Consider the following 26,284-nt stretch of genomic DNA (forward strand, 5'->3'; position numbering starts at 1 on the left):
CCTACAAAGAGAGCAGCAATTTGGATTTGTTACTATGTTACCTGGAAGAATAACAAACTGTGCAAGGATGGAGGTTGTAGGAGCAAAGAGAAGTTGTCTGTAAAGTTGGTGGATGCCTATTTTCCATTTTGCAGTCCCTTGTCTCCCTCTTGTGGCCTCCTGGAGGCAAATAAATGTGCAAAAAAAAGACAGCCTGGCGGCCGGCTGTTGCAGTGTTGCCCTCTCAGGCAACACTGAGTGACTGACTGAGCCTCACAGTCTTATATAAAGTTCAGACGGAACTTTGCACGTGTCATAGTGGAGCCCTCAGGATTCCAGAGCCAGCTTTCTGACATCATAATGGGGCCTGCCTCAGAGATAAAAGCCTGGGCCCAGGCAGTGTTGTTCAGTGCTGCTCAGCAGGCAGCACAGGACTGGATTAAAGCTGATACAAGGTGTGAAGGAACAAGGGGTGGCTGTGGGCATGCACTTGCTGCCGCTGCCAGTGTTTATCTGCATGGCAGGAGGGCATTTGGGCGTTGCCAGGAAGGCGTTTTTATGTAGATTCCTCCTCTTTCAGCACTGCATTGTGGTGCAAGCAAAAGAAGCAAATCCTGTCTGGCTTCCTCTCCGGCCTTTATTCACCTCCCGCTTAGTAGCTGTAAATGTGTGTGAGCCTGCAGGGCCCCATGGAATTGCCTAGGAGTAGGCTGAATCGCTGCAAGGGGTGAACAGCAGTATGGGACAGGCTCGGGCAAGGCAAGGGCCGCTCGGGTTATCGCTTCTCGGCCTTTTGGCTAAGATCAAGTGTAGTATCTGTTCTTATCAGTTTAATATCTGATACGTCCCCTATCTGGGGACCATATATTAAATGGATTTTTAGAACAGGGAGATGGAAATAGAGCTTGCTCTGTCCACTCCACGCATTGACCTGGTATTGCAGTATTTCCAGGACCGGTGCACCCTTCCCTTATGTGTTGACTAAAATCAGATTCCAAAAGTGTTTTTTCTCTTTGCCATTGTTTCTGTCTTTCTGAAGGGATCTCCCCTTTTAATCCCATTATTTCAACACCTGTTGGACAATGCATTTGTACAGTCATGTGTGATAATGAGCTCATTTATTAAATGCAATTAATGAATACATTGCCACCTCTTGTTGTGTGTGTGTGTGTGTGTGTGTGTGTGTCTTCTGTGTTTCTGTGTTTCCGGCATTTCACATTGGAACAGCTCATTCACCTTCCTTGTCTTCTCTCCGCCCTCCCTCCCTCCCTCCTAGGTAAGTTAAAGAGCTGCACCTGAGCCAGCCACTGATTGATGCAGCACCACAGTCAAATAGTGGAGTGGAGTGGAGTAGGGGAACAGCAAACAGCCATTAAAGCAGCCAGCCGCCTACCCGCCACAATGGACCTACCTGTGTACACTAGGTGGATGTGATGGAATGTACTGTCGTCCCTACATTTCAAGAAGAAGTAAGAATTGCAGTTGCAACAAACCCTTGCTTGCCTACAAAGAGAGCAGCAATTTGGATTTGTTACTATGTTACCTGGAAGAATAACAAACTGTGCAAGGATGGAGGTTGTAGGAGCAAAGAGAAGTTGTCTGTAAAGTTGGTGGATGCCTATTTTCCATTTTGCAGTCCCTTGTCTCCCTCTTGTGGCCTCCTGGAGGCAAATAAATGTGCAAAAAAAAGACAGCCTGGCGGCCGGCTGTTGCAGTGTTGCCCTCTCAGGCAACACTGAGTGACTGACTGAGCCTCACAGTCTTATATAAAGTTCAGACGGAACTTTGCACGTGTCATAGTGGAGCCCTCAGGATTCCAGAGCCAGCTTTCTGACATCATAATGGGGCCTGCCTCAGAGATAAAAGCCTGGGCCCAGGCAGTGTTGTTCAGTGCTGCTCAGCAGGCAGCACAGGACTGGATTAAAGCTGATACAAGGTGTGAAGGAACAAGGGGTGGCTGTGGGCATGCACTTGCTGCCGCTGCCAGTGTTTATCTGCATGGCAGGAGGGCATTTGGGCGTTGCCAGGAAGGCGTTTTTATGTAGATTCCTCCTCTTTCAGCACTGCATTGTGGTGCAAGCAAAAGAAGCAAATCCTGTCTGGCTTCCTCTCCGGCCTTTATTCACCTCCCGCTTAGTAGCTGTAAATGTGTGTGAGCCTGCAGGGCCCCATGGAATTGCCTAGGAGTAGGCTGAATCGCTGCAAGGGGTGAACAGCAGTATGGGACAGGCTCGGGCAAGGCAAGGGCCGCTCGGGTTATCGCTTCTCGGCCTTTTGGCTAAGATCAAGTGTAGTATCTGTTCTTATCAGTTTAATATCTGATACGTCCCCTATCTGGGGACCATATATTAAATGGATTTTTAGAACAGGGAGATGGAAATAGAGCTTGCTCTGTCCACTCCACGCATTGACCTGGTATTGCAGTATTTCCAGGACCGGTGCACCCTTCCCTTATGTGTTGACTAAAATCAGATTCCAAAAGTGTTTTTTCTCTTTGCCATTGTTTCTGTCTTTCTGAAGGGATCTCCCCTTTTAATCCCATTATTTCAACACCTGTTGGACAATGCATTTGTACAGTCATGTGTGATAATGAGCTCATTTATTAAATGCAATTAATGAATACATTGCCACCTCTTGTTGTGTGTGTGTGTGTGTGTGTGTGTGTGTCTTCTGTGTTTCTGTGTTTCCGGCATTTCACATTGGAACAGCTCATTCACCTTCCTTGTCTTCTCTCCGCCCTCCCTCCCTCCCTCCTAGGTAAGTTAAAGAGCTGCACCTGAGCCAGCCACTGATTGATGCAGCACCACAGTCAAATAGTGGAGTGGAGTGGAGTAGGGGAACAGCAAACAGCCATTAAAGCAGCCAGCCGCCTACCCGCCACAATGGACCTACCTGTGTACACTAGGTGGATGTGATGGAATGTACTGTCGTCCCTACATTTCAAGAAGAAGTAAGAATTGCAGTTGCAACAAACCCTTGCTTGCCTACAAAGAGAGCAGCAATTTGGATTTGTTACTATGTTACCTGGAAGAATAACAAACTGTGCAAGGATGGAGGTTGTAGGAGCAAAGAGAAGTTGTCTGTAAAGTTGGTGGATGCCTATTTTCCATTTTGCAGTCCCTTGTCTCCCTCTTGTGGCCTCCTGGAGGCAAATAAATGTGCAAAAAAAAGACAGCCTGGCGGCCGGCTGTTGCAGTGTTGCCCTCTCAGGCAACACTGAGTGACTGACTGAGCCTCACAGTCTTATATAAAGTTCAGACGGAACTTTGCACGTGTCATAGTGGAGCCCTCAGGATTCCAGAGCCAGCTTTCTGACATCATAATGGGGCCTGCCTCAGAGATAAAAGCCTGGGCCCAGGCAGTGTTGTTCAGTGCTGCTCAGCAGGCAGCACAGGACTGGATTAAAGCTGATACAAGGTGTGAAGGAACAAGGGGTGGCTGTGGGCATGCACTTGCTGCCGCTGCCAGTGTTTATCTGCATGGCAGGAGGGCATTTGGGCGTTGCCAGGAAGGCGTTTTTATGTAGATTCCTCCTCTTTCAGCACTGCATTGTGGTGCAAGCAAAAGAAGCAAATCCTGTCTGGCTTCCTCTCCGGCCTTTATTCACCTCCCGCTTAGTAGCTGTAAATGTGTGTGAGCCTGCAGGGCCCCATGGAATTGCCTAGGAGTAGGCTGAATCGCTGCAAGGGGTGAACAGCAGTATGGGACAGGCTCGGGCAAGGCAAGGGCCGCTCGGGTTATCGCTTCTCGGCCTTTTGGCTAAGATCAAGTGTAGTATCTGTTCTTATCAGTTTAATATCTGATACGTCCCCTATCTGGGGACCATATATTAAATGGATTTTTAGAACAGGGAGATGGAAATAGAGCTTGCTCTGTCCACTCCACGCATTGACCTGGTATTGCAGTATTTCCAGGACCGGTGCACCCTTCCCTTATGTGTTGACTAAAATCAGATTCCAAAAGTGTTTTTTCTCTTTGCCATTGTTTCTGTCTTTCTGAAGGGATCTCCCCTTTTAATCCCATTATTTCAACACCTGTTGGACAATGCATTTGTACAGTCATGTGTGATAATGAGCTCATTTATTAAATGCAATTAATGAATACATTGCCACCTCTTGTTGTGTGTGTGTGTGTGTGTGTGTGTGTGTCTTCTGTGTTTCTGTGTTTCCGGCATTTCACATTGGAACAGCTCATTCACCTTCCTTGTCTTCTCTCCGCCCTCCCTCCCTCCCTCCTAGGTAAGTTAAAGAGCTGCACCTGAGCCAGCCACTGATTGATGCAGCACCACAGTCAAATAGTGGAGTGGAGTGGAGTAGGGGAACAGCAAACAGCCATTAAAGCAGCCAGCCGCCTACCCGCCACAATGGACCTACCTGTGTACACTAGGTGGATGTGATGGAATGTACTGTCGTCCCTACATTTCAAGAAGAAGTAAGAATTGCAGTTGCAACAAACCCTTGCTTGCCTACAAAGAGAGCAGCAATTTGGATTTGTTACTATGTTACCTGGAAGAATAACAAACTGTGCAAGGATGGAGGTTGTAGGAGCAAAGAGAAGTTGTCTGTAAAGTTGGTGGATGCCTATTTTCCATTTTGCAGTCCCTTGTCTCCCTCTTGTGGCCTCCTGGAGGCAAATAAATGTGCAAAAAAAAGACAGCCTGGCGGCCGGCTGTTGCAGTGTTGCCCTCTCAGGCAACACTGAGTGACTGACTGAGCCTCACAGTCTTATATAAAGTTCAGACGGAACTTTGCACGTGTCATAGTGGAGCCCTCAGGATTCCAGAGCCAGCTTTCTGACATCATAATGGGGCCTGCCTCAGAGATAAAAGCCTGGGCCCAGGCAGTGTTGTTCAGTGCTGCTCAGCAGGCAGCACAGGACTGGATTAAAGCTGATACAAGGTGTGAAGGAACAAGGGGTGGCTGTGGGCATGCACTTGCTGCCGCTGCCAGTGTTTATCTGCATGGCAGGAGGGCATTTGGGCGTTGCCAGGAAGGCGTTTTTATGTAGATTCCTCCTCTTTCAGCACTGCATTGTGGTGCAAGCAAAAGAAGCAAATCCTGTCTGGCTTCCTCTCCGGCCTTTATTCACCTCCCGCTTAGTAGCTGTAAATGTGTGTGAGCCTGCAGGGCCCCATGGAATTGCCTAGGAGTAGGCTGAATCGCTGCAAGGGGTGAACAGCAGTATGGGACAGGCTCGGGCAAGGCAAGGGCCGCTCGGGTTATCGCTTCTCGGCCTTTTGGCTAAGATCAAGTGTAGTATCTGTTCTTATCAGTTTAATATCTGATACGTCCCCTATCTGGGGACCATATATTAAATGGATTTTTAGAACAGGGAGATGGAAATAGAGCTTGCTCTGTCCACTCCACGCATTGACCTGGTATTGCAGTATTTCCAGGACCGGTGCACCCTTCCCTTATGTGTTGACTAAAATCAGATTCCAAAAGTGTTTTTTCTCTTTGCCATTGTTTCTGTCTTTCTGAAGGGATCTCCCCTTTTAATCCCATTATTTCAACACCTGTTGGACAATGCATTTGTACAGTCATGTGTGATAATGAGCTCATTTATTAAATGCAATTAATGAATACATTGCCACCTCTTGTTGTGTGTGTGTGTGTGTGTGTGTGTGTGTCTTCTGTGTTTCTGTGTTTCCGGCATTTCACATTGGAACAGCTCATTCACCTTCCTTGTCTTCTCTCCGCCCTCCCTCCCTCCCTCCTAGGTAAGTTAAAGAGCTGCACCTGAGCCAGCCACTGATTGATGCAGCACCACAGTCAAATAGTGGAGTGGAGTGGAGTAGGGGAACAGCAAACAGCCATTAAAGCAGCCAGCCGCCTACCCGCCACAATGGACCTACCTGTGTACACTAGGTGGATGTGATGGAATGTACTGTCGTCCCTACATTTCAAGAAGAAGTAAGAATTGCAGTTGCAACAAACCCTTGCTTGCCTACAAAGAGAGCAGCAATTTGGATTTGTTACTATGTTACCTGGAAGAATAACAAACTGTGCAAGGATGGAGGTTGTAGGAGCAAAGAGAAGTTGTCTGTAAAGTTGGTGGATGCCTATTTTCCATTTTGCAGTCCCTTGTCTCCCTCTTGTGGCCTCCTGGAGGCAAATAAATGTGCAAAAAAAAGACAGCCTGGCGGCCGGCTGTTGCAGTGTTGCCCTCTCAGGCAACACTGAGTGACTGACTGAGCCTCACAGTCTTATATAAAGTTCAGACGGAACTTTGCACGTGTCATAGTGGAGCCCTCAGGATTCCAGAGCCAGCTTTCTGACATCATAATGGGGCCTGCCTCAGAGATAAAAGCCTGGGCCCAGGCAGTGTTGTTCAGTGCTGCTCAGCAGGCAGCACAGGACTGGATTAAAGCTGATACAAGGTGTGAAGGAACAAGGGGTGGCTGTGGGCATGCACTTGCTGCCGCTGCCAGTGTTTATCTGCATGGCAGGAGGGCATTTGGGCGTTGCCAGGAAGGCGTTTTTATGTAGATTCCTCCTCTTTCAGCACTGCATTGTGGTGCAAGCAAAAGAAGCAAATCCTGTCTGGCTTCCTCTCCGGCCTTTATTCACCTCCCGCTTAGTAGCTGTAAATGTGTGTGAGCCTGCAGGGCCCCATGGAATTGCCTAGGAGTAGGCTGAATCGCTGCAAGGGGTGAACAGCAGTATGGGACAGGCTCGGGCAAGGCAAGGGCCGCTCGGGTTATCGCTTCTCGGCCTTTTGGCTAAGATCAAGTGTAGTATCTGTTCTTATCAGTTTAATATCTGATACGTCCCCTATCTGGGGACCATATATTAAATGGATTTTTAGAACAGGGAGATGGAAATAGAGCTTGCTCTGTCCACTCCACGCATTGACCTGGTATTGCAGTATTTCCAGGACCGGTGCACCCTTCCCTTATGTGTTGACTAAAATCAGATTCCAAAAGTGTTTTTTCTCTTTGCCATTGTTTCTGTCTTTCTGAAGGGATCTCCCCTTTTAATCCCATTATTTCAACACCTGTTGGACAATGCATTTGTACAGTCATGTGTGATAATGAGCTCATTTATTAAATGCAATTAATGAATACATTGCCACCTCTTGTTGTGTGTGTGTGTGTGTGTGTGTGTGTGTCTTCTGTGTTTCTGTGTTTCCGGCATTTCACATTGGAACAGCTCATTCACCTTCCTTGTCTTCTCTCCGCCCTCCCTCCCTCCCTCCTAGGTAAGTTAAAGAGCTGCACCTGAGCCAGCCACTGATTGATGCAGCACCACAGTCAAATAGTGGAGTGGAGTGGAGTAGGGGAACAGCAAACAGCCATTAAAGCAGCCAGCCGCCTACCCGCCACAATGGACCTACCTGTGTACACTAGGTGGATGTGATGGAATGTACTGTCGTCCCTACATTTCAAGAAGAAGTAAGAATTGCAGTTGCAACAAACCCTTGCTTGCCTACAAAGAGAGCAGCAATTTGGATTTGTTACTATGTTACCTGGAAGAATAACAAACTGTGCAAGGATGGAGGTTGTAGGAGCAAAGAGAAGTTGTCTGTAAAGTTGGTGGATGCCTATTTTCCATTTTGCAGTCCCTTGTCTCCCTCTTGTGGCCTCCTGGAGGCAAATAAATGTGCAAAAAAAAGACAGCCTGGCGGCCGGCTGTTGCAGTGTTGCCCTCTCAGGCAACACTGAGTGACTGACTGAGCCTCACAGTCTTATATAAAGTTCAGACGGAACTTTGCACGTGTCATAGTGGAGCCCTCAGGATTCCAGAGCCAGCTTTCTGACATCATAATGGGGCCTGCCTCAGAGATAAAAGCCTGGGCCCAGGCAGTGTTGTTCAGTGCTGCTCAGCAGGCAGCACAGGACTGGATTAAAGCTGATACAAGGTGTGAAGGAACAAGGGGTGGCTGTGGGCATGCACTTGCTGCCGCTGCCAGTGTTTATCTGCATGGCAGGAGGGCATTTGGGCGTTGCCAGGAAGGCGTTTTTATGTAGATTCCTCCTCTTTCAGCACTGCATTGTGGTGCAAGCAAAAGAAGCAAATCCTGTCTGGCTTCCTCTCCGGCCTTTATTCACCTCCCGCTTAGTAGCTGTAAATGTGTGTGAGCCTGCAGGGCCCCATGGAATTGCCTAGGAGTAGGCTGAATCGCTGCAAGGGGTGAACAGCAGTATGGGACAGGCTCGGGCAAGGCAAGGGCCGCTCGGGTTATCGCTTCTCGGCCTTTTGGCTAAGATCAAGTGTAGTATCTGTTCTTATCAGTTTAATATCTGATACGTCCCCTATCTGGGGACCATATATTAAATGGATTTTTAGAACAGGGAGATGGAAATAGAGCTTGCTCTGTCCACTCCACGCATTGACCTGGTATTGCAGTATTTCCAGGACCGGTGCACCCTTCCCTTATGTGTTGACTAAAATCAGATTCCAAAAGTGTTTTTTCTCTTTGCCATTGTTTCTGTCTTTCTGAAGGGATCTCCCCTTTTAATCCCATTATTTCAACACCTGTTGGACAATGCATTTGTACAGTCATGTGTGATAATGAGCTCATTTATTAAATGCAATTAATGAATACATTGCCACCTCTTGTTGTGTGTGTGTGTGTGTGTGTGTGTGTGTCTTCTGTGTTTCTGTGTTTCCGGCATTTCACATTGGAACAGCTCATTCACCTTCCTTGTCTTCTCTCCGCCCTCCCTCCCTCCCTCCTAGGTAAGTTAAAGAGCTGCACCTGAGCCAGCCACTGATTGATGCAGCACCACAGTCAAATAGTGGAGTGGAGTGGAGTAGGGGAACAGCAAACAGCCATTAAAGCAGCCAGCCGCCTACCCGCCACAATGGACCTACCTGTGTACACTAGGTGGATGTGATGGAATGTACTGTCGTCCCTACATTTCAAGAAGAAGTAAGAATTGCAGTTGCAACAAACCCTTGCTTGCCTACAAAGAGAGCAGCAATTTGGATTTGTTACTATGTTACCTGGAAGAATAACAAACTGTGCAAGGATGGAGGTTGTAGGAGCAAAGAGAAGTTGTCTGTAAAGTTGGTGGATGCCTATTTTCCATTTTGCAGTCCCTTGTCTCCCTCTTGTGGCCTCCTGGAGGCAAATAAATGTGCAAAAAAAAGACAGCCTGGCGGCCGGCTGTTGCAGTGTTGCCCTCTCAGGCAACACTGAGTGACTGACTGAGCCTCACAGTCTTATATAAAGTTCAGACGGAACTTTGCACGTGTCATAGTGGAGCCCTCAGGATTCCAGAGCCAGCTTTCTGACATCATAATGGGGCCTGCCTCAGAGATAAAAGCCTGGGCCCAGGCAGTGTTGTTCAGTGCTGCTCAGCAGGCAGCACAGGACTGGATTAAAGCTGATACAAGGTGTGAAGGAACAAGGGGTGGCTGTGGGCATGCACTTGCTGCCGCTGCCAGTGTTTATCTGCATGGCAGGAGGGCATTTGGGCGTTGCCAGGAAGGCGTTTTTATGTAGATTCCTCCTCTTTCAGCACTGCATTGTGGTGCAAGCAAAAGAAGCAAATCCTGTCTGGCTTCCTCTCCGGCCTTTATTCACCTCCCGCTTAGTAGCTGTAAATGTGTGTGAGCCTGCAGGGCCCCATGGAATTGCCTAGGAGTAGGCTGAATCGCTGCAAGGGGTGAACAGCAGTATGGGACAGGCTCGGGCAAGGCAAGGGCCGCTCGGGTTATCGCTTCTCGGCCTTTTGGCTAAGATCAAGTGTAGTATCTGTTCTTATCAGTTTAATATCTGATACGTCCCCTATCTGGGGACCATATATTAAATGGATTTTTAGAACAGGGAGATGGAAATAGAGCTTGCTCTGTCCACTCCACGCATTGACCTGGTATTGCAGTATTTCCAGGACCGGTGCACCCTTCCCTTATGTGTTGACTAAAATCAGATTCCAAAAGTGTTTTTTCTCTTTGCCATTGTTTCTGTCTTTCTGAAGGGATCTCCCCTTTTAATCCCATTATTTCAACACCTGTTGGACAATGCATTTGTACAGTCATGTGTGATAATGAGCTCATTTATTAAATGCAATTAATGAATACATTGCCACCTCTTGTTGTGTGTGTGTGTGTGTGTGTGTGTGTGTCTTCTGTGTTTCTGTGTTTCCGGCATTTCACATTGGAACAGCTCATTCACCTTCCTTGTCTTCTCTCCGCCCTCCCTCCCTCCCTCCTAGGTAAGTTAAAGAGCTGCACCTGAGCCAGCCACTGATTGATGCAGCACCACAGTCAAATAGTGGAGTGGAGTGGAGTAGGGGAACAGCAAACAGCCATTAAAGCAGCCAGCCGCCTACCCGCCACAATGGACCTACCTGTGTACACTAGGTGGATGTGATGGAATGTACTGTCGTCCCTACATTTCAAGAAGAAGTAAGAATTGCAGTTGCAACAAACCCTTGCTTGCCTACAAAGAGAGCAGCAATTTGGATTTGTTACTATGTTACCTGGAAGAATAACAAACTGTGCAAGGATGGAGGTTGTAGGAGCAAAGAGAAGTTGTCTGTAAAGTTGGTGGATGCCTATTTTCCATTTTGCAGTCCCTTGTCTCCCTCTTGTGGCCTCCTGGAGGCAAATAAATGTGCAAAAAAAAGACAGCCTGGCGGCCGGCTGTTGCAGTGTTGCCCTCTCAGGCAACACTGAGTGACTGACTGAGCCTCACAGTCTTATATAAAGTTCAGACGGAACTTTGCACGTGTCATAGTGGAGCCCTCAGGATTCCAGAGCCAGCTTTCTGACATCATAATGGGGCCTGCCTCAGAGATAAAAGCCTGGGCCCAGGCAGTGTTGTTCAGTGCTGCTCAGCAGGCAGCACAGGACTGGATTAAAGCTGATACAAGGTGTGAAGGAACAAGGGGTGGCTGTGGGCATGCACTTGCTGCCGCTGCCAGTGTTTATCTGCATGGCAGGAGGGCATTTGGGCGTTGCCAGGAAGGCGTTTTTATGTAGATTCCTCCTCTTTCAGCACTGCATTGTGGTGCAAGCAAAAGAAGCAAATCCTGTCTGGCTTCCTCTCCGGCCTTTATTCACCTCCCGCTTAGTAGCTGTAAATGTGTGTGAGCCTGCAGGGCCCCATGGAATTGCCTAGGAGTAGGCTGAATCGCTGCAAGGGGTGAACAGCAGTATGGGACAGGCTCGGGCAAGGCAAGGGCCGCTCGGGTTATCGCTTCTCGGCCTTTTGGCTAAGATCAAGTGTAGTATCTGTTCTTATCAGTTTAATATCTGATACGTCCCCTATCTGGGGACCATATATTAAATGGATTTTTAGAACAGGGAGATGGAAATAGAGCTTGCTCTGTCCACTCCACGCATTGACCTGGTATTGCAGTATTTCCAGGACCGGTGCACCCTTCCCTTATGTGTTGACTAAAATCAGATTCCAAAAGTGTTTTTTCTCTTTGCCATTGTTTCTGTCTTTCTGAAGGGATCTCCCCTTTTAATCCCATTATTTCAACACCTGTTGGACAATGCATTTGTACAGTCATGTGTGATAATGAGCTCATTTATTAAATGCAATTAATGAATACATTGCCACCTCTTGTTGTGTGTGTGTGTGTGTGTGTGTGTGTGTCTTCTGTGTTTCTGTGTTTCCGGCATTTCACATTGGAACAGCTCATTCACCTTCCTTGTCTTCTCTCCGCCCTCCCTCCCTCCCTCCTAGGTAAGTTAAAGAGCTGCACCTGAGCCAGCCACTGATTGATGCAGCACCACAGTCAAATAGTGGAGTGGAGTGGAGTAGGGGAACAGCAAACAGCCATTAAAGCAGCCAGCCGCCTACCCGCCACAATGGACCTACCTGTGTACACTAGGTGGATGTGATGGAATGTACTGTCGTCCCTACATTTCAAGAAGAAGTAAGAATTGCAGTTGCAACAAACCCTTGCTTGCCTACAAAGAGAGCAGCAATTTGGATTTGTTACTATGTTACCTGGAAGAATAACAAACTGTGCAAGGATGGAGGTTGTAGGAGCAAAGAGAAGTTGTCTGTAAAGTTGGTGGATGCCTATTTTCCATTTTGCAGTCCCTTGTCTCCCTCTTGTGGCCTCCTGGAGGCAAATAAATGTGCAAAAAAAAGACAGCCTGGCGGCCGGCTGTTGCAGTGTTGCCCTCTCAGGCAACACTGAGTGACTGACTGAGCCTCACAGTCTTATATAAAGTTCAGACGGAACTTTGCACGTGTCATAGTGGAGCCCTCAGGATTCCAGAGCCAGCTTTCTGACATCATAATGGGGCCTGCCTCAGAGATAAAAGCCTGGGCCCAGGCAGTGTTGTTCAGTGCTGCTCAGCAGGCAGCACAGGACTGGATTAAAGCTGATACAAGGTGTGAAGGAACAAGGGGTGGCTGTGGGCATGCACTTGCTGCCGCTGCCAGTGTTTATCTGCATGGCAGGAGGGCATTTGGGCGTTGCCAGGAAGGCGTTTTTATGTAGATTCCTCCTCTTTCAGCACTGCATTGTGGTGCAAGCAAAAGAAGCAAATCCTGTCTGGCTTCCTCTCCGGCCTTTATTCACCTCCCGCTTAGTAGCTGTAAATGTGTGTGAGCCTGCAGGGCCCCATGGAATTGCCTAGGAGTAGGCTGAATCGCTGCAAGGGGTGAACAGCAGTATGGGACAGGCTCGGGCAAGGCAAGGGCCGCTCGGGTTATCGCTTCTCGGCCTTTTGGCTAAGATCAAGTGTAGTATCTGTTCTTATCAGTTTAATATCTGATACGTCCCCTATCTGGGGACCATATATTAAATGGATTTTTAGAACAGGGAGATGGAAATAGAGCTTGCTCTGTCCACTCCACGCATTGACCTGGTATTGCAGTATTTCCAGGACCGGTGCACCCTTCCCTTATGTGTTGACTAAAATCAGATTCCAAAAGTGTTTTTTCTCTTTGCCATTGTTTCTGTCTTTCTGAAGGGATCTCCCCTTTTAATCCCATTATTTCAACACCTGTTGGACAATGCATTTGTACAGTCATGTGTGATAATGAGCTCATTTATTAAATGCAATTAATGAATACATTGCCACCTCTTGTTGTGTGTGTGTGTGTGTGTGTGTGTGTGTCTTCTGTGTTTCTGTGTTTCCGGCATTTCACATTGGAACAGCTCATTCACCTTCCTTGTCTTCTCTCCGCCCTCCCTCCCTCCCTCCTAGGTAAGTTAAAGAGCTGCACCTGAGCCAGCCACTGATTGATGCAGCACCACAGTCAAATAGTGGAGTGGAGTGGAGTAGGGGAACAGCAAACAGCCATTAAAGCAGCCAGCCGCCTACCCGCCACAATGGACCTACCTGTGTACACTAGGTGGATGTGATGGAATGTACTGTCGTCCCTACATTTCAAGAAGAAGTAAGAATTGCAGTTGCAACAAACCCTTGCTTGCCTACAAAGAGAGCAGCAATTTGGATTTGTTACTATGTTACCTGGAAGAATAACAAACTGTGCAAGGATGGAGGTTGTAGGAGCAAAGAGAAGTTGTCTGTAAAGTTGGTGGATGCCTATTTTCCATTTTGCAGTCCCTTGTCTCCCTCTTGTGGCCTCCTGGAGGCAAATAAATGTGCAAAAAAAAGACAGCCTGGCGGCCGGCTGTTGCAGTGTTGCCCTCTCAGGCAACACTGAGTGACTGACTGAGCCTCACAGTCTTATATAAAGTTCAGACGGAACTTTGCACGTGTCATAGTGGAGCCCTCAGGATTCCAGAGCCAGCTTTCTGACATCATAATGGGGCCTGCCTCAGAGATAAAAGCCTGGGCCCAGGCAGTGTTGTTCAGTGCTGCTCAGCAGGCAGCACAGGACTGGATTAAAGCTGATACAAGGTGTGAAGGAACAAGGGGTGGCTGTGGGCATGCACTTGCTGCCGCTGCCAGTGTTTATCTGCATGGCAGGAGGGCATTTGGGCGTTGCCAGGAAGGCGTTTTTATGTAGATTCCTCCTCTTTCAGCACTGCATTGTGGTGCAAGCAAAAGAAGCAAATCCTGTCTGGCTTCCTCTCCGGCCTTTATTCACCTCCCGCTTAGTAGCTGTAAATGTGTGTGAGCCTGCAGGGCCCCATGGAATTGCCTAGGAGTAGGCTGAATCGCTGCAAGGGGTGAACAGCAGTATGGGACAGGCTCGGGCAAGGCAAGGGCCGCTCGGGTTATCGCTTCTCGGCCTTTTGGCTAAGATCAAGTGTAGTACCTGCTCAAGCTGAGGTTAGTAATCATCCCTGCCGGTGGTACGTGGGCCATCGTAGGGGGATGACAGAACGCCGAGGTGAGGGCAGGGAACCACAACGGTCATCGCTCTGGTGTACGCATTTGGTTTAAAGGTACCATTTGTAGGTGACCAGGCGACCGCCGGATCGAGGTCAGGAGGTCGGGTAGTTTGAAAGCCCGAGTTGCTATGTGCCCCAGGGCTGGTGACCCTGGGGTGCCCTAACTCACTGGGGGTGGGATCCCACTGAGTGAAGGCACACTTGCACGCACTCTTCTTTCACACTTTTAAGCACACACCTTTATTCTCCCGGCCTTCTGGCTGGGAGATGAGGAATTTTTATATACCTGGCGGATGTCCAGGCTGTATCACAGCGCACATCCACTTATTTAATTTTGTTTTTCACTGTGTGTTTGTCACGTTTGTCACAAGGATTTTGGGATGCGGTGCCCTTTTGGGACCCTCCTGAGGTCTAGGGGGAAAATGTGTGGCCTTCTGGTTCCTTTTTCCCCTGCAACCCGGCCTCCCTTCTTCGGAGGGGAGGTGCAACTAGGATGCAGGCTCCTAGGTGGACACTGGGGTGGCAGCCCAGGTAGAAGCCTAGGAGTGTGTTTGGGTCTCCCTAAGCTTCGGCGAGGGGGGACCATCGATCCTTGATCCTCTAGGCCTATGGTTTGGAGGGTCAGGGAATGGTTATGCGGGGCCTCTCTCTTTTAAGAGAAGGGCTGCGATAGACCGCATCCTTGTGCACTTTTTGTGTGGCACCTCTGCACTTTTTATGCACTTGGGTGATAGAAAGCACGGCTCGGGCTTTCAATAAAAAAAAAAAAAAAAAATCTGTTCTTATCAGTTTAATATCTGATACGTCCCCTATCTGGGGACCATATATTAAATGGATTTTTAGAACAGGGAGATGGAAATAGAGCTTGCTCTGTCCACTCCACGCATTGACCTGGTATTGCAGTATTTCCAGGACCGGTGCACCCTTCCCTTATGTGTTGACTAAAATCAGATTCCAAAAGTGTTTTTTCTCTTTGCCATTGTTTCTGTCTTTCTGAAGGGATCTCCCCTTTTAATCCCATTATTTCAACACCTGTTGGACAATGCATTTGTACAGTCATGTGTGATAATGAGCTCATTTATTAAATGCAATTAATGAATACATTGCCACCTCTTGTTGTGTGTGTGTGTGTGTGTGTGTGTGTGTCTTCTGTGTTTCTGTGTTTCCGGCATTTCACATTGGAACAGCTCATTCACCTTCCTTGTCTTCTCTCCGCCCTCCCTCCCTCCCTCCTAGGTAAGTTAAAGAGCTGCACCTGAGCCAGCCACTGATTGATGCAGCACCACAGTCAAATAGTGGAGTGGAGTGGAGTAGGGGAACAGCAAACAGCCATTAAAGCAGCCAGCCGCCTACCCGCCACAATGGACCTACCTGTGTACACTAGGTGGATGTGATGGAATGTACTGTCGTCCCTACATTTCAAGAAGAAGTAAGAATTGCAGTTGCAACAAACCCTTGCTTGCCTACAAAGAGAGCAGCAATTTGGATTTGTTACTATGTTACCTGGAAGAATAACAAACTGTGCAAGGATGGAGGTTGTAGGAGCAAAGAGAAGTTGTCTGTAAAGTTGGTGGATGCCTATTTTCCATTTTGCAGTCCCTTGTCTCCCTCTTGTGGCCTCCTGGAGGCAAATAAATGTGCAAAAAAAAGACAGCCTGGCGGCCGGCTGTTGCAGTGTTGCCCTCTCAGGCAACACTGAGTGACTGACTGAGCCTCACAGTCTTATATAAAGTTCAGACGGAACTTTGCACGTGTCATAGTGGAGCCCTCAGGATTCCAGAGCCAGCTTTCTGACATCATAATGGGGCCTGCCTCAGAGATAAAAGCCTGGGCCCAGGCAGTGTTGTTCAGTGCTGCTCAGCAGGCAGCACAGGACTGGATTAAAGCTGATACAAGGTGTGAAGGAACAAGGGGTGGCTGTGGGCATGCACTTGCTGCCGCTGCCAGTGTTTATCTGCATGGCAGGAGGGCATTTGGGCGTTGCCAGGAAGGCGTTTTTATGTAGATTCCTCCTCTTTCAGCACTGCATTGTGGTGCAAGCAAAAGAAGCAAATCCTGTCTGGCTTCCTCTCCGGCCTTTATTCACCTCCCGCTTAGTAGCTGTAAATGTGTGTGAGCCTGCAGGGCCCCATGGAATTGCCTAGGAGTAGGCTGAATCGCTGCAAGGGGTGAACAGCAGTATGGGACAGGCTCGGGCAAGGCAAGGGCCGCTCGGGTTATCGCTTCTCGGCCTTTTGGCTAAGATCAAGTGTAGTATCTGTTCTTATCAGTTTAATATCTGATACGTCCCCTATCTGGGGACCATATATTAAATGGATTTTTAGAACAGGGAGATGGAAATAGAGCTTGCTCTGTCCACTCCACGCATTGACCTGGTATTGCAGTATTTCCAGGACCGGTGCACCCTTCCCTTATGTGTTGACTAAAATCAGATTCCAAAAGTGTTTTTTCTCTTTGCCATTGTTTCTGTCTTTCTGAAGGGATCTCCCCTTTTAATCCCATTATTTCAACACCTGTTGGACAATGCATTTGTACAGTCATGTGTGATAATGAGCTCATTTATTAAATGCAATTAATGAATACATTGCCACCTCTTGTTGTGTGTGTGTGTGTGTGTGTGTGTGTGTCTTCTGTGTTTCTGTGTTTCCGGCATTTCACATTGGAACAGCTCATTCACCTTCCTTGTCTTCTCTCCGCCCTCCCTCCCTCCCTCCTAGGTAAGTTAAAGAGCTGCACCTGAGCCAGCCACTGATTGATGCAGCACCACAGTCAAATAGTGGAGTGGAGTGGAGTAGGGGAACAGCAAACAGCCATTAAAGCAGCCAGCCGCCTACCCGCCACAATGGACCTACCTGTGTACACTAGGTGGATGTGATGGAATGTACTGTCGTCCCTACATTTCAAGAAGAAGTAAGAATTGCAGTTGCAACAAACCCTTGCTTGCCTACAAAGAGAGCAGCAATTTGGATTTGTTACTATGTTACCTGGAAGAATAACAAACTGTGCAAGGATGGAGGTTGTAGGAGCAAAGAGAAGTTGTCTGTAAAGTTGGTGGATGCCTATTTTCCATTTTGCAGTCCCTTGTCTCCCTCTTGTGGCCTCCTGGAGGCAAATAAATGTGCAAAAAAAAGACAGCCTGGCGGCCGGCTGTTGCAGTGTTGCCCTCTCAGGCAACACTGAGTGACTGACTGAGCCTCACAGTCTTATATAAAGTTCAGACGGAACTTTGCACGTGTCATAGTGGAGCCCTCAGGATTCCAGAGCCAGCTTTCTGACATCATAATGGGGCCTGCCTCAGAGATAAAAGCCTGGGCCCAGGCAGTGTTGTTCAGTGCTGCTCAGCAGGCAGCACAGGACTGGATTAAAGCTGATACAAGGTGTGAAGGAACAAGGGGTGGCTGTGGGCATGCACTTGCTGCCGCTGCCAGTGTTTATCTGCATGGCAGGAGGGCATTTGGGCGTTGCCAGGAAGGCGTTTTTATGTAGATTCCTCCTCTTTCAGCACTGCATTGTGGTGCAAGCAAAAGAAGCAAATCCTGTCTGGCTTCCTCTCCGGCCTTTATTCACCTCCCGCTTAGTAGCTGTAAATGTGTGTGAGCCTGCAGGGCCCCATGGAATTGCCTAGGAGTAGGCTGAATCGCTGCAAGGGGTGAACAGCAGTATGGGACAGGCTCGGGCAAGGCAAGGGCCGCTCGGGTTATCGCTTCTCGGCCTTTTGGCTAAGATCAAGTGTAGTATCTGTTCTTATCAGTTTAATATCTGATACGTCCCCTATCTGGGGACCATATATTAAATGGATTTTTAGAACAGGGAGATGGAAATAGAGCTTGCTCTGTCCACTCCACGCATTGACCTGGTATTGCAGTATTTCCAGGACCGGTGCACCCTTCCCTTATGTGTTGACTAAAATCAGATTCCAAAAGTGTTTTTTCTCTTTGCCATTGTTTCTGTCTTTCTGAAGGGATCTCCCCTTTTAATCCCATTATTTCAACACCTGTTGGACAATGCATTTGTACAGTCATGTGTGATAATGAGCTCATTTATTAAATGCAATTAATGAATACATTGCCACCTCTTGTTGTGTGTGTGTGTGTGTGTGTGTGTGTGTCTTCTGTGTTTCTGTGTTTCCGGCATTTCACATTGGAACAGCTCATTCACCTTCCTTGTCTTCTCTCCGCCCTCCCTCCCTCCCTCCTAGGTAAGTTAAAGAGCTGCACCTGAGCCAGCCACTGATTGATGCAGCACCACAGTCAAATAGTGGAGTGGAGTGGAGTAGGGGAACAGCAAACAGCCATTAAAGCAGCCAGCCGCCTACCCGCCACAATGGACCTACCTGTGTACACTAGGTGGATGTGATGGAATGTACTGTCGTCCCTACATTTCAAGAAGAAGTAAGAATTGCAGTTGCAACAAACCCTTGCTTGCCTACAAAGAGAGCAGCAATTTGGATTTGTTACTATGTTACCTGGAAGAATAACAAACTGTGCAAGGATGGAGGTTGTAGGAGCAAAGAGAAGTTGTCTGTAAAGTTGGTGGATGCCTATTTTCCATTTTGCAGTCCCTTGTCTCCCTCTTGTGGCCTCCTGGAGGCAAATAAATGTGCAAAAAAAAGACAGCCTGGCGGCCGGCTGTTGCAGTGTTGCCCTCTCAGGCAACACTGAGTGACTGACTGAGCCTCACAGTCTTATATAAAGTTCAGACGGAACTTTGCACGTGTCATAGTGGAGCCCTCAGGATTCCAGAGCCAGCTTTCTGACATCATAATGGGGCCTGCCTCAGAGATAAAAGCCTGGGCCCAGGCAGTGTTGTTCAGTGCTGCTCAGCAGGCAGCACAGGACTGGATTAAAGCTGATACAAGGTGTGAAGGAACAAGGGGTGGCTGTGGGCATGCACTTGCTGCCGCTGCCAGTGTTTATCTGCATGGCAGGAGGGCATTTGGGCGTTGCCAGGAAGGCGTTTTTATGTAGATTCCTCCTCTTTCAGCACTGCATTGTGGTGCAAGCAAAAGAAGCAAATCCTGTCTGGCTTCCTCTCCGGCCTTTATTCACCTCCCGCTTAGTAGCTGTAAATGTGTGTGAGCCTGCAGGGCCCCATGGAATTGCCTAGGAGTAGGCTGAATCGCTGCAAGGGGTGAACAGCAGTATGGGACAGGCTCGGGCAAGGCAAGGGCCGCTCGGGTTATCGCTTCTCGGCCTTTTGGCTAAGATCAAGTGTAGTATCTGTTCTTATCAGTTTAATATCTGATACGTCCCCTATCTGGGGACCATATATTAAATGGATTTTTAGAACAGGGAGATGGAAATAGAGCTTGCTCTGTCCACTCCACGCATTGACCTGGTATTGCAGTATTTCCAGGACCGGTGCACCCTTCCCTTATGTGTTGACTAAAATCAGATTCCAAAAGTGTTTTTTCTCTTTGCCATTGTTTCTGTCTTTCTGAAGGGATCTCCCCTTTTAATCCCATTATTTCAACACCTGTTGGACAATGCATTTGTACAGTCATGTGTGATAATGAGCTCATTTATTAAATGCAATTAATGAATACATTGCCACCTCTTGTTGTGTGTGTGTGTGTGTGTGTGTGTGTGTCTTCTGTGTTTCTGTGTTTCCGGCATTTCACATTGGAACAGCTCATTCACCTTCCTTGTCTTCTCTCCGCCCTCCCTCCCTCCCTCCTAGGTAAGTTAAAGAGCTGCACCTGAGCCAGCCACTGATTGATGCAGCACCACAGTCAAATAGTGGAGTGGAGTGGAGTAGGGGAACAGCAAACAGCCATTAAAGCAGCCAGCCGCCTACCCGCCACAATGGACCTACCTGTGTACACTAGGTGGATGTGATGGAATGTACTGTCGTCCCTACATTTCAAGAAGAAGTAAGAATTGCAGTTGCAACAAACCCTTGCTTGCCTACAAAGAGAGCAGCAATTTGGATTTGTTACTATGTTACCTGGAAGAATAACAAACTGTGCAAGGATGGAGGTTGTAGGAGCAAAGAGAAGTTGTCTGTAAAGTTGGTGGATGCCTATTTTCCATTTTGCAGTCCCTTGTCTCCCTCTTGTGGCCTCCTGGAGGCAAATAAATGTGCAAAAAAAAGACAGCCTGGCGGCCGGCTGTTGCAGTGTTGCCCTCTCAGGCAACACTGAGTGACTGACTGAGCCTCACAGTCTTATATAAAGTTCAGACGGAACTTTGCACGTGTCATAGTGGAGCCCTCAGGATTCCAGAGCCAGCTTTCTGACATCATAATGGGGCCTGCCTCAGAGATAAAAGCCTGGGCCCAGGCAGTGTTGTTCAGTGCTGCTCAGCAGGCAGCACAGGACTGGATTAAAGCTGATACAAGGTGTGAAGGAACAAGGGGTGGCTGTGGGCATGCACTTGCTGCCGCTGCCAGTGTTTATCTGCATGGCAGGAGGGCATTTGGGCGTTGCCAGGAAGGCGTTTTTATGTAGATTCCTCCTCTTTCAGCACTGCATTGTGGTGCAAGCAAAAGAAGCAAATCCTGTCTGGCTTCCTCTCCGGCCTTTATTCACCTCCCGCTTAGTAGCTGTAAATGTGTGTGAGCCTGCAGGGCCCCATGGAATTGCCTAGGAGTAGGCTGAATCGCTGCAAGGGGTGAACAGCAGTATGGGACAGGCTCGGGCAAGGCAAGGGCCGCTCGGGTTATCGCTTCTCGGCCTTTTGGCTAAGATCAAGTGTAGTATCTGTTCTTATCAGTTTAATATCTGATACGTCCCCTATCTGGGGACCATATATTAAATGGATTTTTAGAACAGGGAGATGGAAATAGAGCTTGCTCTGTCCACTCCACGCATTGACCTGGTATTGCAGTATTTCCAGGACCGGTGCACCCTTCCCTTATGTGTTGACTAAAATCAGATTCCAAAAGTGTTTTTTCTCTTTGCCATTGTTTCTGTCTTTCTGAAGGGATCTCCCCTTTTAATCCCATTATTTCAACACCTGTTGGACAATGCATTTGTACAGTCATGTGTGATAATGAGCTCATTTATTAAATGCAATTAATGAATACATTGCCACCTCTTGTTGTGTGTGTGTGTGTGTGTGTGTGTGTGTCTTCTGTGTTTCTGTGTTTCCGGCATTTCACATTGGAACAGCTCATTCACCTTCCTTGTCTTCTCTCCGCCCTCCCTCCCTCCCTCCTAGGTAAGTTAAAGAGCTGCACCTGAGCCAGCCACTGATTGATGCAGCACCACAGTCAAATAGTGGAGTGGAGTGGAGTAGGGGAACAGCAAACAGCCATTAAAGCAGCCAGCCGCCTACCCGCCACAATGGACCTACCTGTGTACACTAGGTGGATGTGATGGAATGTACTGTCGTCCCTACATTTCAAGAAGAAGTAAGAATTGCAGTTGCAACAAACCCTTGCTTGCCTACAAAGAGAGCAGCAATTTGGATTTGTTACTATGTTACCTGGAAGAATAACAAACTGTGCAAGGATGGAGGTTGTAGGAGCAAAGAGAAGTTGTCTGTAAAGTTGGTGGATGCCTATTTTCCATTTTGCAGTCCCTTGTCTCCCTCTTGTGGCCTCCTGGAGGCAAATAAATGTGCAAAAAAAAGACAGCCTGGCGGCCGGCTGTTGCAGTGTTGCCCTCTCAGGCAACACTGAGTGACTGACTGAGCCTCACAGTCTTATATAAAGTTCAGACGGAACTTTGCACGTGTCATAGTGGAGCCCTCAGGATTCCAGAGCCAGCTTTCTGACATCATAATGGGGCCTGCCTCAGAGATAAAAGCCTGGGCCCAGGCAGTGTTGTTCAGTGCTGCTCAGCAGGCAGCACAGGACTGGATTAAAGCTGATACAAGGTGTGAAGGAACAAGGGGTGGCTGTGGGCATGCACTTGCTGCCGCTGCCAGTGTTTATCTGCATGGCAGGAGGGCATTTGGGCGTTGCCAGGAAGGCGTTTTTATGTAGATTCCTCCTCTTTCAGCACTGCATTGTGGTGCAAGCAAAAGAAGCAAATCCTGTCTGGCTTCCTCTCCGGCCTTTATTCACCTCCCGCTTAGTAGCTGTAAATGTGTGTGAGCCTGCAGGGCCCCATGGAATTGCCTAGGAGTAGGCTGAATCGCTGCAAGGGGTGAACAGCAGTATGGGACAGGCTCGGGCAAGGCAAGGGCCGCTCGGGTTATCGCTTCTCGGCCTTTTGGCTAAGATCAAGTGTAGTACCTGCTCAAGCTGAGGTTAGTAATCATCCCTGCCGGTGGTACGTGGGCCATCGTAGGGGGATGACAGAACGCCGAGGTGAGGGCAGGGAACCACAACGGTCATCGCTCTGGTGTACGCATTTGGTTTAAAGGTACCATTTGTAGGTGACCAGGCGACCGCCGGATCGAGGTCAGGAGGTCGGGTAGTTTGAAAGCCCGAGTTGCTATGTGCCCCAGGGCTGGTGACCCTGGGGTGCCCTAACTCACTGGGGGTGGGATCCCACTGAGTGAAGGCACACTTGCACGCACTCTTCTTTCACACTTTTAAGCACACACCTTTATTCTCCCGGCCTTCTGGCTGGGAGATGAGGAATTTTTATATACCTGGCGGATGTCCAGGCTGTATCACAGCGCACATCCACTTATTTAATTTTGTTTTTCACTGTGTGTTTGTCACGTTTGTCACAAGGATTTTGGGATGCGGTGCCCTTTTGGGACCCTCCTGAGGTCTAGGGGGAAAATGTGTGGCCTTCTGGTTCCTTTTTCCCCTGCAACCCGGCCTCCCTTCTTCGGAGGGGAGGTGCAACTAGGATGCAGGCTCCTAGGTGGACACTGGGGTGGCAGCCCAGGTAGAAGCCTAGGAGTGTGTTTGGGTCTCCCTAAGCTTCGGCGAGGGGGGACCATCGATCCTTGATCCTCTAGGCCTATGGTTTGGAGGGTCAGGGAATGGTTATGCGGGGCCTCTCTCTTTTAAGAGAAGGGCTGCGATAGACCGCATCCTTGTGCACTTTTTGTGTGGCACCTCTGCACTTTTTATGCACTTGGGTGATAGAAAGCACGGCTCGGGCTTTCAATAAAAAAAAAAAAAAAAAATCTGTTCTTATCAGTTTAATATCTGATACGTCCCCTATCTGGGGACCATATATTAAATGGATTTTTAGAACAGGGAGATGGAAATAGAGCTTGCTCTGTCCACTCCACGCATTGACCTGGTATTGCAGTATTTCCAGGACCGGTGCACCCTTCCCTTATGTGTTGACTAAAATCAGATTCCAAAAGTGTTTTTTCTCTTTGCCATTGTTTCTGTCTTTCTGAAGGGATCTCCCCTTTTAATCCCATTATTTCAACACCTGTTGGACAATGCATTTGTACAGTCATGTGTGATAATGAGCTCATTTATTAAATGCAATTAATGAATACATTGCCACCTCTTGTTGTGTGTGTGTGTGTGTGTGTGTGTGTGTCTTCTGTGTTTCTGTGTTTCCGGCATTTCACATTGGAACAGCTCATTCACCTTCCTTGTCTTCTCTCCGCCCTCCCTCCCTCCCTCCTAGGTAAGTTAAAGAGCTGCACCTGAGCCAGCCACTGATTGATGCAGCACCACAGTCAAATAGTGGAGTGGAGTGGAGTAGGGGAACAGCAAACAGCCATTAAAGCAGCCAGCCGCCTACCCGCCACAATGGACCTACCTGTGTACACTAGGTGGATGTGATGGAATGTACTGTCGTCCCTACATTTCAAGAAGAAGTAAGAATTGCAGTTGCAACAAACCCTTGCTTGCCTACAAAGAGAGCAGCAATTTGGATTTGTTACTATGTTACCTGGAAGAATAACAAACTGTGCAAGGATGGAGGTTGTAGGAGCAAAGAGAAGTTGTCTGTAAAGTTGGTGGATGCCTATTTTCCATTTTGCAGTCCCTTGTCTCCCTCTTGTGGCCTCCTGGAGGCAAATAAATGTGCAAAAAAAAGACAGCCTGGCGGCCGGCTGTTGCAGTGTTGCCCTCTCAGGCAACACTGAGTGACTGACTGAGCCTCACAGTCTTATATAAAGTTCAGACGGAACTTTGCACGTGTCATAGTGGAGCCCTCAGGATTCCAGAGCCAGCTTTCTGACATCATAATGGGGCCTGCCTCAGAGATAAAAGCCTGGGCCCAGGCAGTGTTGTTCAGTGCTGCTCAGCAGGCAGCACAGGACTGGATTAAAGCTGATACAAGGTGTGAAGGAACAAGGGGTGGCTGTGGGCATGCACTTGCTGCCGCTGCCAGTGTTTATCTGCATGGCAGGAGGGCATTTGGGCGTTGCCAGGAAGGCGTTTTTATGTAGATTCCTCCTCTTTCAGCACTGCATTGTGGTGCAAGCAAAAGAAGCAAATCCTGTCTGGCTTCCTCTCCGGCCTTTATTCACCTCCCGCTTAGTAGCTGTAAATGTGTGTGAGCCTGCAGGGCCCCATGGAATTGCCTAGGAGTAGGCTGAATCGCTGCAAGGGGTGAACAGCAGTATGGGACAGGCTCGGGCAAGGCAAGGGCCGCTCGGGTTATCGCTTCTCGGCCTTTTGGCTAAGATCAAGTGTAGTATCTGTTCTTATCAGTTTAATATCTGATACGTCCCCTATCTGGGGACCATATATTAAATGGATTTTTAGAACAGGGAGATGGAAATAGAGCTTGCTCTGTCCACTCCACGCATTGACCTGGTATTGCAGTATTTCCAGGACCGGTGCACCCTTCCCTTATGTGTTGACTAAAATCAGATTCCAAAAGTGTTTTTTCTCTTTGCCATTGTTTCTGTCTTTCTGAAGGGATCTCCCCTTTTAATCCCATTATTTCAACACCTGTTGGACAATGCATTTGTACAGTCATGTGTGATAATGAGCTCATTTATTAAATGCAATTAATGAATACATTGCCACCTCTTGTTGTGTGTGTGTGTGTGTGTGTGTGTGTGTCTTCTGTGTTTCTGTGTTTCCGGCATTTCACATTGGAACAGCTCATTCACCTTCCTTGTCTTCTCTCCGCCCTCCCTCCCTCCCTCCTAGGTAAGTTAAAGAGCTGCACCTGAGCCAGCCACTGATTGATGCAGCACCACAGTCAAATAGTGGAGTGGAGTGGAGTAGGGGAACAGCAAACAGCCATTAAAGCAGCCAGCCGCCTACCCGCCACAATGGACCTACCTGTGTACACTAGGTGGATGTGATGGAATGTACTGTCGTCCCTACATTTCAAGAAGAAGTAAGAATTGCAGTTGCAACAAACCCTTGCTTGCCTACAAAGAGAGCAGCAATTTGGATTTGTTACTATGTTACCTGGAAGAATAACAAACTGTGCAAGGATGGAGGTTGTAGGAGCAAAGAGAAGTTGTCTGTAAAGTTGGTGGATGCCTATTTTCCATTTTGCAGTCCCTTGTCTCCCTCTTGTGGCCTCCTGGAGGCAAATAAATGTGCAAAAAAAAGACAGCCTGGCGGCCGGCTGTTGCAGTGTTGCCCTCTCAGGCAACACTGAGTGACTGACTGAGCCTCACAGTCTTATATAAAGTTCAGACGGAACTTTGCACGTGTCATAGTGGAGCCCTCAGGATTCCAGAGCCAGCTTTCTGACATCATAATGGGGCCTGCCTCAGAGATAAAAGCCTGGGCCCAGGCAGTGTTGTTCAGTGCTGCTCAGCAGGCAGCACAGGACTGGATTAAAGCTGATACAAGGTGTGAAGGAACAAGGGGTGGCTGTGGGCATGCACTTGCTGCCGCTGCCAGTGTTTATCTGCATGGCAGGAGGGCATTTGGGCGTTGCCAGGAAGGCGTTTTTATGTAGATTCCTCCTCTTTCAGCACTGCATTGTGGTGCAAGCAAAAGAAGCAAATCCTGTCTGGCTTCCTCTCCGGCCTTTATTCACCTCCCGCTTAGTAGCTGTAAATGTGTGTGAGCCTGCAGGGCCCCATGGAATTGCCTAGGAGTAGGCTGAATCGCTGCAAGGGGTGAACAGCAGTATGGGACAGGCTCGGGCAAGGCAAGGGCCGCTCGGGTTATCGCTTCTCGGCCTTTTGGCTAAGATCAAGTGTAGTACCTGCTCAAGCTGAGGTTAGTAATCATCCCTGCCGGTGGTACGTGGGCCATCGTAGGGGGATGACAGAACGCCGAGGTGAGGGCAGGGAA

The 26,284-nt window shown here is 48.4% G+C and overlaps 16 non-coding genes and 3 pseudogenes across 16 annotated transcripts; all 19 read left to right on the forward strand.

The window, feature by feature from the left end:
* Positions 1–756: 756 nt before the first annotated feature.
* Positions 757–947, forward strand: LOC142689061 (U2 spliceosomal RNA). The gene has a single exon (XR_012858085.1). It is a non-coding gene; the product is annotated as a U2 spliceosomal RNA (small nuclear RNA).
* A 1,290-nt stretch (positions 948–2,237) lies between these two features.
* On the forward strand, positions 2,238–2,428 carry LOC142689063 (U2 spliceosomal RNA). Its single transcript, XR_012858086.1, has one exon. It is a non-coding gene; the product is annotated as a U2 spliceosomal RNA (small nuclear RNA).
* Positions 2,429–3,718: 1,290 nt separating this feature from the next.
* Positions 3,719–3,909, forward strand: LOC142689065 (U2 spliceosomal RNA). The gene has a single exon (XR_012858088.1). It is a non-coding gene; the product is annotated as a U2 spliceosomal RNA (small nuclear RNA).
* A 1,290-nt stretch (positions 3,910–5,199) lies between these two features.
* LOC142689066 (U2 spliceosomal RNA) lies at positions 5,200–5,390 on the forward strand. The gene has a single exon (XR_012858089.1). It is a non-coding gene; the product is annotated as a U2 spliceosomal RNA (small nuclear RNA).
* Positions 5,391–6,680: 1,290 nt separating this feature from the next.
* On the forward strand, positions 6,681–6,871 carry LOC142689067 (U2 spliceosomal RNA). Its single transcript, XR_012858090.1, has one exon. It is a non-coding gene; the product is annotated as a U2 spliceosomal RNA (small nuclear RNA).
* A 1,290-nt stretch (positions 6,872–8,161) lies between these two features.
* On the forward strand, positions 8,162–8,352 carry LOC142689068 (U2 spliceosomal RNA). The gene has a single exon (XR_012858091.1). It is a non-coding gene; the product is annotated as a U2 spliceosomal RNA (small nuclear RNA).
* Positions 8,353–9,642: 1,290 nt separating this feature from the next.
* LOC142689069 (U2 spliceosomal RNA) lies at positions 9,643–9,833 on the forward strand. Its single transcript, XR_012858092.1, has one exon. It is a non-coding gene; the product is annotated as a U2 spliceosomal RNA (small nuclear RNA).
* Positions 9,834–11,123: 1,290 nt separating this feature from the next.
* Positions 11,124–11,314, forward strand: LOC142689070 (U2 spliceosomal RNA). Its single transcript, XR_012858093.1, has one exon. It is a non-coding gene; the product is annotated as a U2 spliceosomal RNA (small nuclear RNA).
* A 1,290-nt stretch (positions 11,315–12,604) lies between these two features.
* LOC142689071 (U2 spliceosomal RNA) lies at positions 12,605–12,795 on the forward strand. Its single transcript, XR_012858094.1, has one exon. It is a non-coding gene; the product is annotated as a U2 spliceosomal RNA (small nuclear RNA).
* A 1,290-nt stretch (positions 12,796–14,085) lies between these two features.
* LOC142689274 (U2 spliceosomal RNA) lies at positions 14,086–14,155 on the forward strand (annotated as a pseudogene).
* Positions 14,156–14,943: 788 nt separating this feature from the next.
* Positions 14,944–15,128, forward strand: LOC142689181 (U2 spliceosomal RNA). Its single transcript, XR_012858160.1, has one exon. It is a non-coding gene; the product is annotated as a U2 spliceosomal RNA (small nuclear RNA).
* Positions 15,129–16,418: 1,290 nt separating this feature from the next.
* Positions 16,419–16,609, forward strand: LOC142689072 (U2 spliceosomal RNA). The gene has a single exon (XR_012858095.1). It is a non-coding gene; the product is annotated as a U2 spliceosomal RNA (small nuclear RNA).
* A 1,290-nt stretch (positions 16,610–17,899) lies between these two features.
* On the forward strand, positions 17,900–18,090 carry LOC142689074 (U2 spliceosomal RNA). The gene has a single exon (XR_012858096.1). It is a non-coding gene; the product is annotated as a U2 spliceosomal RNA (small nuclear RNA).
* A 1,290-nt stretch (positions 18,091–19,380) lies between these two features.
* Positions 19,381–19,571, forward strand: LOC142689075 (U2 spliceosomal RNA). Its single transcript, XR_012858097.1, has one exon. It is a non-coding gene; the product is annotated as a U2 spliceosomal RNA (small nuclear RNA).
* A 1,290-nt stretch (positions 19,572–20,861) lies between these two features.
* LOC142689077 (U2 spliceosomal RNA) lies at positions 20,862–21,052 on the forward strand. The gene has a single exon (XR_012858099.1). It is a non-coding gene; the product is annotated as a U2 spliceosomal RNA (small nuclear RNA).
* Positions 21,053–22,342: 1,290 nt separating this feature from the next.
* Positions 22,343–22,412, forward strand: LOC142689275 (U2 spliceosomal RNA; annotated as a pseudogene).
* Positions 22,413–23,200: 788 nt separating this feature from the next.
* LOC142689182 (U2 spliceosomal RNA) lies at positions 23,201–23,385 on the forward strand. The gene has a single exon (XR_012858161.1). It is a non-coding gene; the product is annotated as a U2 spliceosomal RNA (small nuclear RNA).
* Positions 23,386–24,675: 1,290 nt separating this feature from the next.
* LOC142689078 (U2 spliceosomal RNA) lies at positions 24,676–24,866 on the forward strand. The gene has a single exon (XR_012858100.1). It is a non-coding gene; the product is annotated as a U2 spliceosomal RNA (small nuclear RNA).
* Positions 24,867–26,156: 1,290 nt separating this feature from the next.
* Positions 26,157–26,226, forward strand: LOC142689276 (U2 spliceosomal RNA; annotated as a pseudogene).
* The last annotated feature ends 58 nt before the right edge of the window (positions 26,227–26,284 follow it).

This window comes from Rhinoderma darwinii, assembly GCF_050947455.1.
Source record: "Rhinoderma darwinii isolate aRhiDar2 chromosome 5 unlocalized genomic scaffold, aRhiDar2.hap1 SUPER_5_unloc_28, whole genome shotgun sequence".
Classification (NCBI taxonomy): domain Eukaryota; kingdom Metazoa; phylum Chordata; class Amphibia; order Anura; family Rhinodermatidae; genus Rhinoderma; species Rhinoderma darwinii.